Source organism: Delphinus delphis, chromosome X (assembly GCF_949987515.2).
Source record: "Delphinus delphis chromosome X, mDelDel1.2, whole genome shotgun sequence".
Classification (NCBI taxonomy): Eukaryota; Metazoa; Chordata; class Mammalia; order Artiodactyla; family Delphinidae; genus Delphinus; species Delphinus delphis.
The window spans coordinates 9446339-9462542 of NC_082704.1; positions in this window are offsets into that span (position 1 = coordinate 9446339).

Genomic DNA, 16204 nt, shown 5'->3' on the forward strand with positions numbered 1-16204 from the left:
TTATCATAGATTAGTTGACCACAGGTGCGTGGGTTTATCTCTGGGCTTTCTATCCTGTTCCATTGATAGATATTTCTGTTTTGTGCCAGTACCATACTATCTTGATTACTGTAGCTTTGTAGTATAGTCTGAATTCAGGGAGTCTGATTCCTCCAGCTCCATTTTTTTCCCCTCAAGACTGCTTTGGCTATTCGGGGTCTTTTGTGTCTCCATGCAAATTTTAAGAGTTTTTGTTCTAGTTCTGTAAAAAATGCCATTGGTAATTTGATAGGGATTGCACTGAATCTGTAGATTGCTTTGGGTACTATAGTCATTTTCACAATATTGATTCTTCCAATCCAAGAACATGGTATATCTCTCCATCTGTTTGTATCATCTTTAATTTCTCTCATGAGTGTCTTATAGTTTTCTGCATACAGGTCTTTTGTCTCTCTACGTAGGTTTATTCCTAGGTATTTTATTCTTTTTGTTGCAATGGTAAATGGGAGTGTTTCCTTAATTTCTCTTTCAGATTTTTCATCATTAGTGTATAGGAATGCAAGAGATTTCTGTGCATTAATTTTGTATCCTGCAACTTTACCAAATTCATTGATTAGCTCTAGTAGTTTTCTGGTGGCATCTTGAGGATTCTCTATGTATAGTCATCGGCAAACAGTGACAGTTTTACTTCTTTTCCAATTTGTATCCCTTTTATTTCTTTTTCTTCTCTGATTGCCGTGGCTAGGACTTCCAAAACTATGTTGAAAAATAGTGGCGAGAGTGGACATCCTTGTTTTGTCCCTGATCTTAGAGGAAATGCTTTCAGTTTTTCACCATTGAGAATGATGTTTGCTGTGGGCTTGTTATATATGGCCTTTATTGTGTTGAGGTAGGTTCCCTCTATACCCACTTTTTGGAGAGTTTTTATCATAAATGGGTGTTGAACTTTGTCAAAAGCTTTTTCTGCATCTATTGAGATGATCATATAGTTTTTCTCCTTCAATTTGTTAATATGGTTTATCACATTGATTGATTTGCATATATTGAAGAATCCTTGCATCCCTGGGATAAATCCCACTTGATCATGGTGTATGATCCTTTTAATGTGTTGTTGGATTCTGTTTGCTAGTATTTTGTTGAGGATTTTTGCATCTATATTCATGAGTCATATTGGTCTGTAATTTTCTTCTTTTGTACTATCTTTGTCTGGTCTTGTTATCAGGGTGATGGTGGCATCATAGAATGAGTTTGGGAGTGTTCCTTCCTCTGCAATTTTTTGGAAGAGTTTGAGAAGGATGGGTGTTAGCTCTTCTCTAAATGTTTGATACAATTCACCTGTGAAGCCATCTGGTCCTGGACTTTTGTTTGTTGGAAGATTTTTGATCACAGCTTCAATTTCATTGGGATTTAGAATTACTTTGAGTATATAAAATACTATTTTCTATAGGGAGTTATTGTCAGGGAATAATTCAGCTACCAAAAAAATCTGCCTTTGTGCTCTGACCAACAGAAATTTGCTTATAAACATTTCTTTTTTTATGGACAAAAGCAAGAATCTGCTTTGGGGCTTCCCTGGTGGCACAGTGGTTAAGAATCAGTTCAGGGGACAGGGGTTCGATCCCTGGTCTGGGAAGATCCCACATGCCGTGGAGCAACTAAGCCCGTGCACCACAACTACTGAGCCTGCACTCTAGAGCCCACGAGCCACAACTACTGAAGCCCACCTGCCCTAGAGCCCACGCTCTGCAACAAGAGAAGCCACTGCAACGAGAAGTCCACGCACCACAATGAAGAGTAGCCCCCTCTCACCGCAACTAGAGAAAGCCCGCGCACAGCAACGAAGATCCAACGCAGCCAAAATTAATTAATTAATTATTTTAAAAAAAGATGAGTCTGTAACATCTTGCCCATAAGCAAGGAAGCTATCAAACGCTAATGGGGGCTTCCCTGGTTGCGCAATGGTTAAGAATCCGCCTGCCAATGCGGGGGAAACGGGTTCGAACCCTAGCCCGGGAAGATCCCACATGCCGTGGAGCAGCTAAGCCCGTGCACCACAACTACTGAGCCTGCGCTCTAGAGCCTGCAAGCCACAACTACTTAGCCCGCACTCTAGAGCCCACGTGCTACAACTACTGAAGCCCTCATGCCTGGAACCCGTGCTCCACGACAAGAGAAGCCACGGTGATGAGAAGCCCATGCACCACAGTGAAGAGTAGCCACCACTCACCACAACTAGAGAAAGCCCACGTGCAGCAACAAAGACCCAACACAGCCAAAAATAAATAAATTTATTTAAAAAAATGCTAATGGGCTCTGTCCAAATGAACCAAAAGTCAAATTCACAGGGCTCCCGCTGGCCAAAAATGAGCTAATTTGAGTATCAGAAAAACAATGACTTCATTGGATTGAAAGATAGTGATTACTAACAAATCTATGAATCCATAATACTTTTAAAAATCTCATTCTTACCATTGGAGTTTACTAGGGTACCTATCCTTTATTTTGAAAATTGTTAAATAAAGGGAAAGAATCAAGCATCTATCATGCCTTCCCTACGTGAACTTCATTTCAGGATAACCTAATAGTTCATAAGGAGAAGTCCTCCTTTATGGAAAAATTCCTGTGAGTAAATGTAAAATGATAGACTTTGAAAATCACCACCTCACAGCCCTTGTGAAATAATGGATCTAGGAAATGACCATCACCAATTATCAAACCATGAGGTGAAATGTTGACAGGAAAATTTATAATCGATGGATTGAGCTGCCAGCACCTACACTCACTAATGAATCTTAACATCATTAAAAGTTGGACAACCAAACAATATGCGTCTCCTGATAATTATAGGAAATAGGAAATACACAGTAACGACTATGCAATAATTTTGCTAAATAATAATAATAAGTAAGCCTATATGTCTAACTATCTAATTACAGGAAATATGCGATATACAGGAGCCAGTTACATGACACCAACAGATATAATCAGCCAAATCCAATATGTCGGAAGTTCTAAAGAAAAAGTAAACTGGTTTCTTCAACAAATAAATGGCATTAAAAAAATAGAATGTGGAGGGGACCTTGAACATGGCGGAAGAATAAGACGCGGAGATCACCTTCCTCCCCACAGATACACCAGAAATACATCTACACGTGGAACAACTCCTACAGAACACCTACTGAAGGCTGGCAGAAGACCTCAGACCTCCCAAAAGGCAAGAAACTCCCCACGTACCTGGGTAGGGCAAAAGAAAAAAAGAAAAAACAGAGACAAAAGAATAGGGACGGAACCTGCACCAGTGGGAGGGAGCTGTGAAGGAGGAAAGGTTTCTACACACTAGGAAGCCCCTTCGTGGGCGGAGACTGCGGGTGGCGGAGGGGGGAGCTTCGAAGCCGCGGAGGAGAGCACAGCAACAGGGGTGCGGAGGGCAAAGCGGGGAGATTCCCACACAGAGGATCAGGGCCGACCGGCACTCACCAGCCCGAGAGGCTTGTCTGCTCACCCGCTGGGGCGGGCGGCGCTGCGAGCTGAGGCTCTGAGGCTCGGGTTTCGGTTTCGGACGGAGCGCAGGGAGAGGACTGGGGTTGGCGGCTTGAACATAGCCTGAAGGGGTTAGTGCACCACGGCTAGCCGGGAGGGAGTCCGGGGAAAAGTCTGCACCTGCCGAAGAGGCAAGAGACTTTTTCTTACCTCTTTGTTTCCTGGTGCGCGAGGAGAGGGGTTTAAGAACGCTGCTTAAAGGAACTCCAGAGACGGGTGCGAGCCGCGGCTAAAAGCGCGGACCCCAGAGACGGGCGGGAGACGCTAAGGCTGCTGCTGCCGACACCAAGGGGCCTGTGTGCGAGCACAGGTCACTCTCCACACCCCTCTTCCGCGGAGCCTGTACAGCCCGCCACTGCCAGGTTCCCGGGATCCACGGACAACTTCCCCGGGAGAACGCACGGCGGGCCTCAGGCTGGTACAACGTCACGCCGGCCTTTGCGGCCGCAGGCCCGCCCCACACGCAGTGCCCCTCCCTCCCCGCCGGCCTGAGTGCACCACAGCCCCCGATTCAGCGGCTCCTTTAACCCCGTCCTGTCTGAACAAAAAACAGACACCCTCCAGCGACCTACACGCAGAGGCAGGGCCAAATCCAAAGCTGAGCCCCTGGGAGCTGTGAGAACGAAGAAGAGAAAGGGAAATCTCTCCCAGCAGCCTCAGGAGCAGCGGATTAAAGCTCCACAATCAACTTGATGTACCTGCATCTGTGGAATACCTGAATAGACAACCAATCATCCCAAATTAAGGAAGTGGACTTTAGAAGCAAGATCTATGATTTTTTTCCCTTTTCCTCTTTTTGTGAATGTGTATGTGTATGCTTCTGTGTGAGATCTTGTCTGTATAGTCTTGCTTCCACCATTTGTCCTAGGGTTCTATCCGTCCATGGTTATTTTTTAAATTTTTTTCTTAATTAATTTTAATTTTAATAACGTTATTATACTTTACCTTCGTTCTTTCTTTCTTTCTTTCTTTCCTTCCTTCGTTCCCTCCTTTAGACAACGAATCATCCCAAATTGAGGAGGTGGTCTCTGAGAGCAAGATTTATGATTTTTCCCCCTTTACCTCTTTTAGTGAGGGAGTAAGTGTATGCTTCTGTGTAAGATTTTGTCTGTATAGCTTTGCTTCCAACATTTGCCCTAAGGTTCTATCCGTCCCCTTTTTTTTTTCTAAATAAGAATTTTTTAATTCAATAACTTTATTATACTTTATTTTATTTTTACCGTATCTTCTTTCTTTCTGTCTTTTTTCCTTCTTTCCCTCCTTCCTTCCTTCCTCCCTCCCTCCCTCCCTCCTTTCTTTCCTTCTTTGCTTCTTTCTTTCTTCCTTCCTTCCTTCCCTCCTTTCCTTCTTTCTTTCCTCATACTTCTACTAATTCTCTCTACTTTTTCTCCCTTTTATTCTGAGCCGTGTGGATGAAAGGCTTTTGGTGCTCCAGCCAGGAGGCAGGGCTCTGCCTCTGAGGTAGGAGAGCCAACTTCAGGACACTGGTCAACAAGAGACCTCCCAGCTCCACATAATATCAAACGGCGAAAATCTCCCAGAGACCTCCATCTTAACACCAGCACCCAGCTTCACTCAACGACCAGCAAGCCACAGTGCTGGACAACCTATGCCAAACAACTAGCAAAACAGGAACAGAACCCCACCCATTAGCAGAGAGGCTGCCTAAAATAATAATAAGGCCACAGACACCCCAAAACACACCACCAGACGTGAACCTGCCCACTAGAGAGGCAAGATCCAGCCTCATCCACCACAACACAGGCACTAGTCCCCTCCACCAGGAAGCCTACACAACCCACTGAACCAACCTTAGCCACTGGAGACAGACATCAAAAACAGCGGGAACTATGAACCTGCAGTCTGCCAAAAGGAGACCCCAAACACAGTAAGATAAGCAAAATGAGAAGACAGAAAAACACACAGCAGATAAAGGAGCAAGATAAAAATGCACCAGACCTAACAAATGAAGAGGAAATAGGCAGTCTACCTGAAAAAGAATTCAGAATAATGATGGTAAGGATGATCCGAAATCTTGGAAATAGAATGGACAAAATGCAAGAAACAGTTAACAAGGACCTAGAAGAAATAAAGATGAAACAAGCAACGATGAACAACACAATAAATGAAATTAAAAGTACTCTAGATGGGATCAATAGCAGAATAACTGAGGCAGAAGAACGGATAAGTGACCTGGAAGATAAAACAGTGGAAATAACTACTGCAGAGCAGAATAAAGAAAAAAGAATGAAAAGAACTGAGGACAGTCTCAGAGACCTCTGGGACAACATTAAACTCACCAACATTCGAATTATAGGGGTTCCAGAAGAAGAAGAGAAAAAGAAAGGGACTGAGAAAATATTTGAAGAGATTATAGTTGAAAACTTCCCTAATATGGGAAAGGAAATAGTTAATCAAGTCCAGGAAGCACAGAGAGTCCCATACAGGATAAATCCAAGGAGAAATACGCCAAGACACATATTAATCGAACTGTCAAAAATTAAATACAAAGAAAGCATATTAAAAGCAGCAAGGGAAAAACAACAAATAACACATAAGGGAATCCCCATAAGGTTAACAGCTGATCTCTCAGCAGAAACCCTACAAGCCAGAAGGGAGTGGCAGGACATACTGAAAGTGATGAAGGAGAAAAACCTGCAGCCAAGACTACTCTACCCAGCAAGGATCTCATTCAGATTTGATGGAGAAATTGAAACCTTTACAGACAAGCAAAAGCTGAGAGAGTTCAGCACCACCAAACCAGCTTTACAATAAATGCTAAAGGAACTTCTCTAGACAAGAAACACAAGAGAAGGAAAAGACCTATAATAACGAACCCAAAACAATTTAGAAAATGGGAATAGGAACATACATATCGATAATTACCTTAAATGTAAATGGACTAAATGCTCCCACCAAAAGACACAGATTGGCTGAATGGATACAAAAACAAGACCCTTATATATGCTGTCTACAAGAGACCCACTTCAGACCTAGAGACACATACAGACTGAAAGTAAGGGGATGGAAAAAGATATTCCATGCAAATGGAAACCAAAAGAAAGCTGGAGTAGCAATTCTCATATCAGACAAAATAGACTTTAAAGTAAGGACTATTAAAAGAGACAAAGAAGGACACTACATAATGATCAAGGAATCGATCCAAGAAGAAGATATAACAATTGTAAATACTTATGCACCCAACATAGGAGCACCTCAATACATAAGGCAAATACTAACAGCCATAAAAGGGGAAATCGACAGTAACACATTCATAGTAGGGGACTTAAACACCCCACTTTCACCCATGGACACATCATCCAAAATGAAAATAAATAAGGAAACACAAGCTTTAAATGATACATTAAACAAGATGGACTTAATTGATAGTTATAGGACACTCCATCCAAAAACAGCAGAATACACATTTTTTTCAAGTGCTCATGGAACATTCTCCAGGATAGATCATATCTTGGGTCACAAATCAAGCCTTGGTAAATTTTAAAAAATTGAAATTGTATCAAGTATCTTTTCTGACCACAATGCCATGAGACTAGATATCAATTACAGGAAAAGATCTGTAAAAAATACAAACACACGGAGGCTAAACAATACACTACTTAATAATGAAGTGATCACTGAAGAAATCAAAGAGGAAATAAAAAAATACCTAGAAACAAATGACAATGGAGACACAACGACCCAAAACCTATGGGATGCAGCAAAAGCAGTTCTAAGGGGGAAGTTTATAGCAATAGAAGCCCACCTTAAGAAGCAGGAAACATCTCGAATAAACAACCTAACCTTGCACCTCAAGCAATTAGAGAAAGAAGAACAAAAAAAACCCAAAGCTAGCAGAAGGAAAGAAATCATAAAAATCAGATCAGAAATAAATGAAAAAGAAATGAAGGAAACAATAGCAAAGATCAATAAAACTAAAAGCTGTTTCTTTGAGAAGAAAAAGAAATAGATAAACCACTAGCCAGACTCATCAAGAAAAAAAGGAAGAAGACTCAAATCAATAGAATTAGAAATGAAAAAGGAGAGGTAACAACTGACACTGCAGAAATAAAAAAGATCATGAGAGATTACTACAAGCAACTCTATGCCAATAAAATGGACAATCTGGAAGAAATGGACAAATTCTTAGAAATGCACAACTTGCCAAGACTGAATCAGGAAGAAATAGAAAATATGAACAGACCAATCACAAGCACTGAAATTGAAACTGTGATTAAAAATCTTCCAACAAACAAAAGCCCAGAACCATATGGCTTCACAGGCGAATTCTATCAAACATTTAGAGAAGAGCTAACACCTGTCCTTCTCAAACTCTTCCAAAATATAGCAGAGGGAGGAACACACCCAAATTCCTTCTACGAGGCCACCATCACCTTGATACCAAAACCAGACAAGGATGTCACAAAGAAAGAAAACTACAGGCCAACATCACTGATGAACATAGATGCAAAAATCCTCAGCAAAATACTAGCAAACAGAATCCAACAGCACATTAAAAGGATCATACACCATGATCAAGTGGGGTTTATCCCAGGAACGCAAGGATTCTTCAATATACGCAAATCTATCAATGTGATAAACCATATTAACAAATTGAAGGAGAAAAACCATATGATCATCTCAATAGATGCAGAGAAAGCTTTTGACAAAATTCAACACACATTTATGATAAAAACCCTGGAGAAAGTAGGCATAGAGGGAACTTTCCTCAACATAATAAAGGCCATATATGACAAGCCCACAGCCAACATCGTCCTCAATGGTGAAAAACTGAAAGCATTTCCACTAAGATCAGGAACAAGACAAGGTTGCCCACTCTCACCACTCTTATTCAACATAGTTTTGGAAGTTTTAGCCACAGCAATCAGAGAAGAAAAGGAAATAAAAGGAATCCAAATCGGAAAAGAAGAAGTAAAGCTGTCACTGTTTGCAGATGGCATGATCCTATACATACAGAATCCTAAAGATGCTACCAGAAAACTACTAGAGCTAATCAATGAATTTGGTAAAGTGGCAGGATACAAAATTAATGCACAGAAATCTCTGGCATTCCTATATACTAATGATGAAAAATCTGAAAGTGAAATCAAGAAAACACTCCCATTTACCATTGCAACAAAAAGAATAAAATATCTAGGAATAAACCTACCTAAGGAGACAAAAGACCTGTATGCAGAAAATTATAAGACACTGCTGAAAGAAATTAAAGATGATACAAATAGATGGAGAGATATACCATGTTCTTGGATTGGAAGAATCAACATTGTGAAAATGACTCTACTACCCAAAGCAATCTACACATTCAATGCAATCCCTATCAAACTACCACTGGCATTTTTCACAGAACTAGAACAAAAAATTTCACAATTTGTATGGAAACACAAAAGACCCCGAATAGCCAAAGCAATCCTGAGAACGAAAAAAAGGAGCTGGAGGAATCAGGCTCCCTGACTTCAGACTATACTACAAAGCTACAGTAACCAAGACAGTATGGTACTGGCACAAAAACAGAAATATAGATCAATGGAACAGGATAGAAAGCCCAGAGATAAACCCACGCACATATGGACACCTTATCTTTGACAAAGGTGGCAGGAATGTACAGTGGAGAAAGGACAGCCTCTTCAATAAGTGGTGCTGGGAAAACTGGACAGCTACATGTAAAAGTATGAGATTAGATCACTCCCTAACACCATACACAAAAATAAGCTCAAAATGGATTAAAGACCTAAATGTAAGGCCAGAAACTATCAAACTCTTAGAGGAAAACATAGGCAGGACACTCTATGACATAAATCACAGCAAGATCCTTTTTGACCCACCTCCTAGAGAAATGGAAATAAAAACAAAAGTAAACAAATGGGACCTAATGAAATTTCAAAGCTTTTGCGCAGCAAAGGAAACCATAAAGAAGACCAAAAGACAACCCTCAGAATGGGAGAAAATATTTGCAAATGAAGCAACTGACAAAGGATTAATCTCCAAAATTTATAAGCAGCTCACGCAGCTCAATAACAAAAAAACAAAGAACCCAATCCAAAAATGGGCAGAAGGCCTAAATAGACCTTTCTCCAAAGAAGGTATACAGAGTGCCAACAAACACATGAAAGAATGCTCAACATCACTACTCATTAGAGAAATGCAAATCAAAACTACAATGACATATCATCTCACAGCAGTCAGAATGGCCATCATCAAAAAACCTAGAAACAATAAATGCTGGAGAGGGTGTGGAGAAAAGGGAACCCTCTTACACTGTTGGTGGGAATGTAAATTGATACAGCCACTGTGGAGAACAGTATGGAGGTTCCTTAAAAAACTACAAATAGAACTACCATATGACCCAGCAATCCCACTACTGGGCATATACCCTGAGAAAACCAAAATTCAAAAAGAGTCATGTACCACAATGTTCATTGCAGCTCTATTTACAATAGCCCGGAGATGGAAACAACCTAAGTGTCCATCATCGGATGAATGGATAAAGAAGATGTGGCACATATATACAATGGAATATTACTCAGCCATAAAAAGAAACGAAATTGAGCTATTTGTAATGAGGTGGATAGACCTAGAGTCTGTCATACAGAGTGAAGTAAGTCAGAAAGAGAGAGACAAATACCGTATGCTAACACATATATATGGAATTTAAGGAAAAAAAATGTCATGAAGAACCTAGGGGTAAGGCAGGAATAAAGACGCAGACCTACTAGAGAACGGACTTGAGGTTATGGGGAGGGGGAAGGGTGAGCTGTGACAGGGCGAGAGAGAGTCATGGACATATACACACTAACAAACGTAGTTAGGTAGATAGCTAGTGGGAAGCAGCCGCATGGCACAGGGATATTGACTCGGTGCTTTGTGACAGCCTGGAGGGGTGGGATAGGGAGGGTGGGAGGGAGGGAGACGCAAGAGGGAAGACATATGGGAACATATGTATATGTATAACTGATTCACTTTGTTATAAAGCAGAAACTAACACACCATTGTAAAGCAATTATACCCCAATAAAGATGTTAAAAAAAAATGAAAAAAAAGAATGTGTGTGTGAGGGGGGAGGGGTGCTGTCATAATGAAAGAGAGAGAGAGAGAGAAAGAGGGAGAGAGACTTAAGAGACATAGCAACCAAACACAATGTGTTGTCCTTGTTTGGATCCTGATTCTAAGAAACCAAATGTAAAAACAAAGCAAAACATTTTTTATACAATCAGGGAAATGTGAACCTGGAGTGTACAATATTATTAAGGAAGTATTAATTATTCTACTATATATGAAATTATGTGACAGCTATGTTTTTTAAGTGTCCCTACTGTTAGCCCAATGGTCACACGTGCCAGGGTACCATCTTCCCCTGGTAAGATTGACTTTTTTTTTTAATTTATTTATTTTTATTGTTTTGGCTGCGTTGGGTCTTAGCTGCGGCACGCGGGATCTTCGTTAAGGCATGCGGGATCTTTTGTTGTGGCGCGCAGGCTTCTCTCTAGTTGTGGCACGCAGGCCCCAGAGCGCGTGAGCTCTGTAGTTTGCGGCACACGGGCTCTCTCTAACTGAGGCGCACGAGCTCAGTAGTTGTGGCACGTGGGCTTAGTTGCCCCACGGCATGTGGGATCTATAGTTCCCAGACCAGGGATCGAACCCAGGTCCCCTGCATTGGAAGGCGGATTCTTTACCACTGGACCACCAGGGAAGTCCCAGGACTGACTTTTAATGGAATGACTTAACCCACTCCTAGGCATAGATTATCTTTGGCTGCTTAAATCTTTGTTAGGGAACCATATAATGGATGGATCAGGCTGTCACTGAACCAATTGAGTAATCTTAGCAGCTCCAAGATGGGACAACTAAACATAATGTGCCTCAAGATTTGATGGAACGGGACCTAATACAATGCTTGGCACATAATAGGGGCTCAATGAAATGTTGTTAAAAGTAGGCTCCCATCATGGGCCTGGAGCCACTCTTCTACTCCAGCAGCTTTCTGCTGCTTAAATGCTGCCCTCTGGACTGTGTAGCTGTTCTTAGTTCAGGCTTAGGATCGCCAGTGGTCTGCTCTTTACAGCCCTGCTGCTATTGCTGCTGCCATTCCCACCACTTCCATTGCTAGAACCATCACAGACTCAGATTCTGCTGCCTTGGGAACCGCAGTTATCCACCCAGGGTTATCTCCCTTCTTGCTCCGTGTGAAAGCAGACTTTCTCCTTTCCAGTATGACCACTGTCTCAATTGACCTTCGGAGGTTTGGCTCAGAAGTGGCCACAGTCCCTCTGATGCCTCTTCAGATGGACAGTTCTATATGCCAAGGAGGAAGTGATGCCACAGAGCCAGGCTAGGAGCGTCCCTCGTGCCTCCTCATGGGCCATCTCTACTGATCAGCTCTCTAAGAGGACACCGAATGGCTCTGGGGCCCTTCAAATTCTCTCCCTTCTGTCTGACTTCCTCGACTTCCTGAGGAACCCATGCATGCCCCACCCCTCCTTTGCGCATGGGGGGGATTAATCTCAGTGTCCTTGGAGCACAAGTATCAATGCCAAAAGCCCCTTTACCCTTCTCCCTGGGGGCTCAGGGGTTCTCATAAAAAAGGACGCCAGGGATCTGCCCCCACATCACAGAATTCCAGAGCTCTGCATGCAGATAGGCTCATCCAGGACATCACTACCCAGAGCGAAATGAAAAGCCATCTCTTCCTGGAACAAAAATGAAACACAACAGGAGGAGGCAGCAAGCACAGGCAGCGTGAAGAATGAAAGGAAAGAGCTGAGCAAGCAAATTAAGGCCTTTTCTCTGAAAAGTAAAGCCAGGCAGAGGTACCATAAGGGCTTCTAATACTAAAGCAGTGATTAACACCCAAAATGGAGCAGAACAAGAGCCGAGCACAGCAGCAGCAGATTTCAGCCTCTAATACAATTTCAGGGTGAGTGAAGGACATTTTTTACTTAATCCTGGTAAGGAATACGCACTTAGATAAAACAAAATTTGTAAATAGTCGTAGTTCAATCATCTAAGTGATTCAGATAGACGGAGTATAGAGACAGACTAAAAATATAGACGCATGTACATTTCTATAGTCTGTCTTTCCATTAAATATGCACACATGATATTAAATCTTGCTTAAATCACATTTGTCTTATTGCTTTGTGAGTTTATTGTTGCTTTTCCAGAAAAAGTTCTGACCGACTAAATCATGTGCTTGGTTCCTTCTCCTTAGCTATTATTTAGGAAATATCCGCAGCCCCTAGCCGAAAGGCATCACTTTGAGTTGGTTGCAGACACCCACACTGCAGATATGTGGCCCAGAAAACAAACCAACCTCACATCAAGGCCAATGGCACCAGGACCAGGCCAAGGGTCTATGAAGAGTAAAGTGACCCACACCCACTGTGTCCTCCCCAAATGATTTGACAAAGTTAGACTAGATCCCCGACGTAAATCATTGTGCCTGCTCCCATCCCACCCACCCCGGAAGTGAGAAAGCCTCACCAATTTGTAATCTAGTCCCATTCAGGGGAGAGTTGGGTTGCTTTTTTCATCATTTAGCGAACACCTGATAGGGCTTACTGTGTGCCAAACACTGCTATGAACCCATTACAACTAGATGTTAACTCCTTTACTTCAACCGGGAACTTGTACGTCCGTGCAAGAAGCACGTGGCCACGGCTCCCTGCTCCCATCCACACTGGCCCCCTTAGACCAAGCTCGTGTGTATGTTACAGGGAAGGGAGGTGTACACATTGCCACTGAAGCAGACCCCCACTTATTTGTAATGAACACTTGCCAGATAGAAAGAAAAATTCTCAAAGGCTATTTATTAAGCTCCCAACATCCTTGGGGTGCCGTGTTGGCCACTGTAATTACAGGAAACATTTTCGACTCTGCTTCTTTTCTGACTGCGCGGCTGGGAGGCCCAGGGAGTGGGCCATGGTAACCACGCTTCATTTTCCTGGGCCATTGTAACCCTAATGAGATCCATTCTGATTGCAATTAGAACAGTGCGCAGCAGGTGAAGCCATATGGAACGTGGTCATCTTGAAGCAGAAGCTGAAAAGGGGCTTTTGTCTACTCGGCTCTGCACATGCATTTTCTAAAATCAAGTCCCACCTGGTCCTACCACAGCCCTGTAAAGAATGGGAACTGTCTGAGGGCTGAAGCTTCAACCCATGCCTGCAGTACAAACAGGAAAACGATTGCCGAGTGCCTACTGTGTGCTTGGTGCAGTGTTGGCCTTTTCTTCTGTCGCCTCATCAAACTCACAGTAAGCAACATTCTACTAAAACTGAGGCCCAGAGAGGTCATCAGGCCTGTCCTAAGTTGCACAGCTTGAGAGTGACAGCACCAGACCTCCTCACTCTAATGCTTAAATGTTTTCTATTCCAAGGGACGTCGCCATTGAAACCTTAAACTTTCTGCACTCTTTTTCATCGCTTGGATAAACAGATTGTCAGAAAATATTCCTTTCTCCAGAGGGTCTCTAGGCTCTTTCTGTGCAGTATTACGTGATAACCGACTGGGGGCAGCCGCTGACTAGGCAGAAGCCCCCCACCGCCCGCCTGCCCTTGGCAACTTCCGTTCAGAGCAGTGGGGGGAGGGGGAGGTGGGGGACAGGAGTGGATGGGTTGGAAATCAGATCCCAGAACCACACGTATCACTGTGGGTCTTACCCTGCTCACAAGGACTATTGCCCTGGTACAGGCTGGTACGATTTTTTACTGGAACCACAGTACCTCTTTCCTTCCTTCTCTCCCTCTTTTCCCTGCCACCCTCTCCAACACAGACACGGCTCCCTCCGCCACGGCTAACCCAGCAAATAGCATAGATAAAGAAAACTTAGAGTCCGCCATTTCAGGGTCACACCGGTCTATTAAAGCCTGACAAAGAGTAAAGCTTTATGCTGAAGAAAACAGGTTTACCTTGAATTTGTGAATTGAGAGCCTTTAGAAGGAGCCAGAGAAAACCTTTAATATTAGGCAAACCTATTATTCCATAGACTGCTATAAAATAGTATTTAATTCTAGGTGGCCACGTGGCCTAGCATAGTAACTGTCAGAAGAATGTGCACTGTGCACGGAAAGGACCTTAGGTTCTGACTGGAGAATTTCATTATTGGCTATAAACACCAACAGATGACAGAATTATGTATTTGTATGTAAATACGTCAAATGATTAATGGGAAGATGAATTATTTTCTAAAATAGAACAAGTGACTCTTCTCAAGACCCGCGTGAATTCCTGTCAACAAGGGAGGTCAGTCCTCCCTCGTACCTCCAGAAAGCGTGTAACAACTTGCTCAGTGTTCTGCCCGAGCAGCCCCCTCCCCAAACCACTGTCCCACATGCAGACTCTCCCCTGCTCCACGCTCTGGACCTGGGTCACAGCCCCTAGTCGTGGTGGCCGTAAGGCACCCCATTTAATCTCTGGGGGACCCGGCATCAGGTCAGCTTTTGCTCCATCTTACTGCCAACACGAGACCTCAAATTCCTGCCATGGAACCTATAGCTGGACCTCTATTCCGAAACCCTGGCCTTAGGCTCAATCTTGACCTGCTCAGGACTTCCGTCTGGAAGTCAGGAGAACAAGGCAGGGCCCCAGGGGTCTCCTCCTGCAGAAGGAGATGCCTTCCCTCAAACGGCAGCCCAGAGCCTGGCTCCTGTGGATGTGTTGGCAGTCGGTCTTCCTGCAACTGTCACCGTGCTTCTCTGATGCCATGCTCTGCCTGGCTCCTGGCAATCTCCCCACCCCCGTTCCACTGCCTCGTTCACAGCAGGTAGGCAGGCTTGGTTCAACGTCAGCAAACTCTCCTGTGCCTGGCCTGGACACTGACCCCTCCTAAATCTCAACTTCCAGTAGAATCGCTTAGCAGTGTTAAAAGTTCCACTGTCACGCCCAGCCTCTCACATGGCTGTGAGCACAGATGGAAAAGCTGCAGCCGCATAGACTCAAATATTCGGGGGAAATAAACTGTACTTTTTCTCGCATCTGGCTGAACCATGGCAACAAAATGGTTTCTGGGGGCATAAGAATGCTTTAGAGAGGATACAATATTCCACATGCCAACTGCTTTAACAGTCCTTCTTCTCTGTGTCCATGAGCTGTGGAGGCCAGAGAAGCTGATTAGGACTCTAGGTCAAGGAAGCAATTGGCCTCGCCATCATTACCATTCCTACTGGGAAAAGAAAACAAAACCACTCAAATACACTTGACTGTTCTTCCCCTTAAAACATCTCTTCCTCTATAAAAAGGAGAAAGAACATTACAATAATGTGAAATTTCAAAGAGCAGAAAGAAAAAAATACCAGTTGTCCTAATACCCAAAGCCGAGAACAATCGTATTTTGTTACCTTTTTGCTGTCTTCAGCAGCTGAAACCTGTTTTGGAGTGAGAACATTTGGAGCATCTTAATGCCCAGTGAATGACTGACTCCTTTTCCTTGTCCAAGTGTCTGTCAAGTATTGTGGGAGCACTGTCCTTCACAAGGCATGCAGCAAGCTGATTGAAGAGGAGTGAATTTAACAGCTGTCATGCCTGTCCCTACCCCACCCCTGAATTCCCCACCATCAGAGACAAAGAACAAGGGCATAGATACTTACAGATCTACCATCTTCAAGAAGCTCTTAGGTTAATTCAAGAGAGGTAGTGCACCTCTCGCCTTGACAATTGAACATCGTGGACT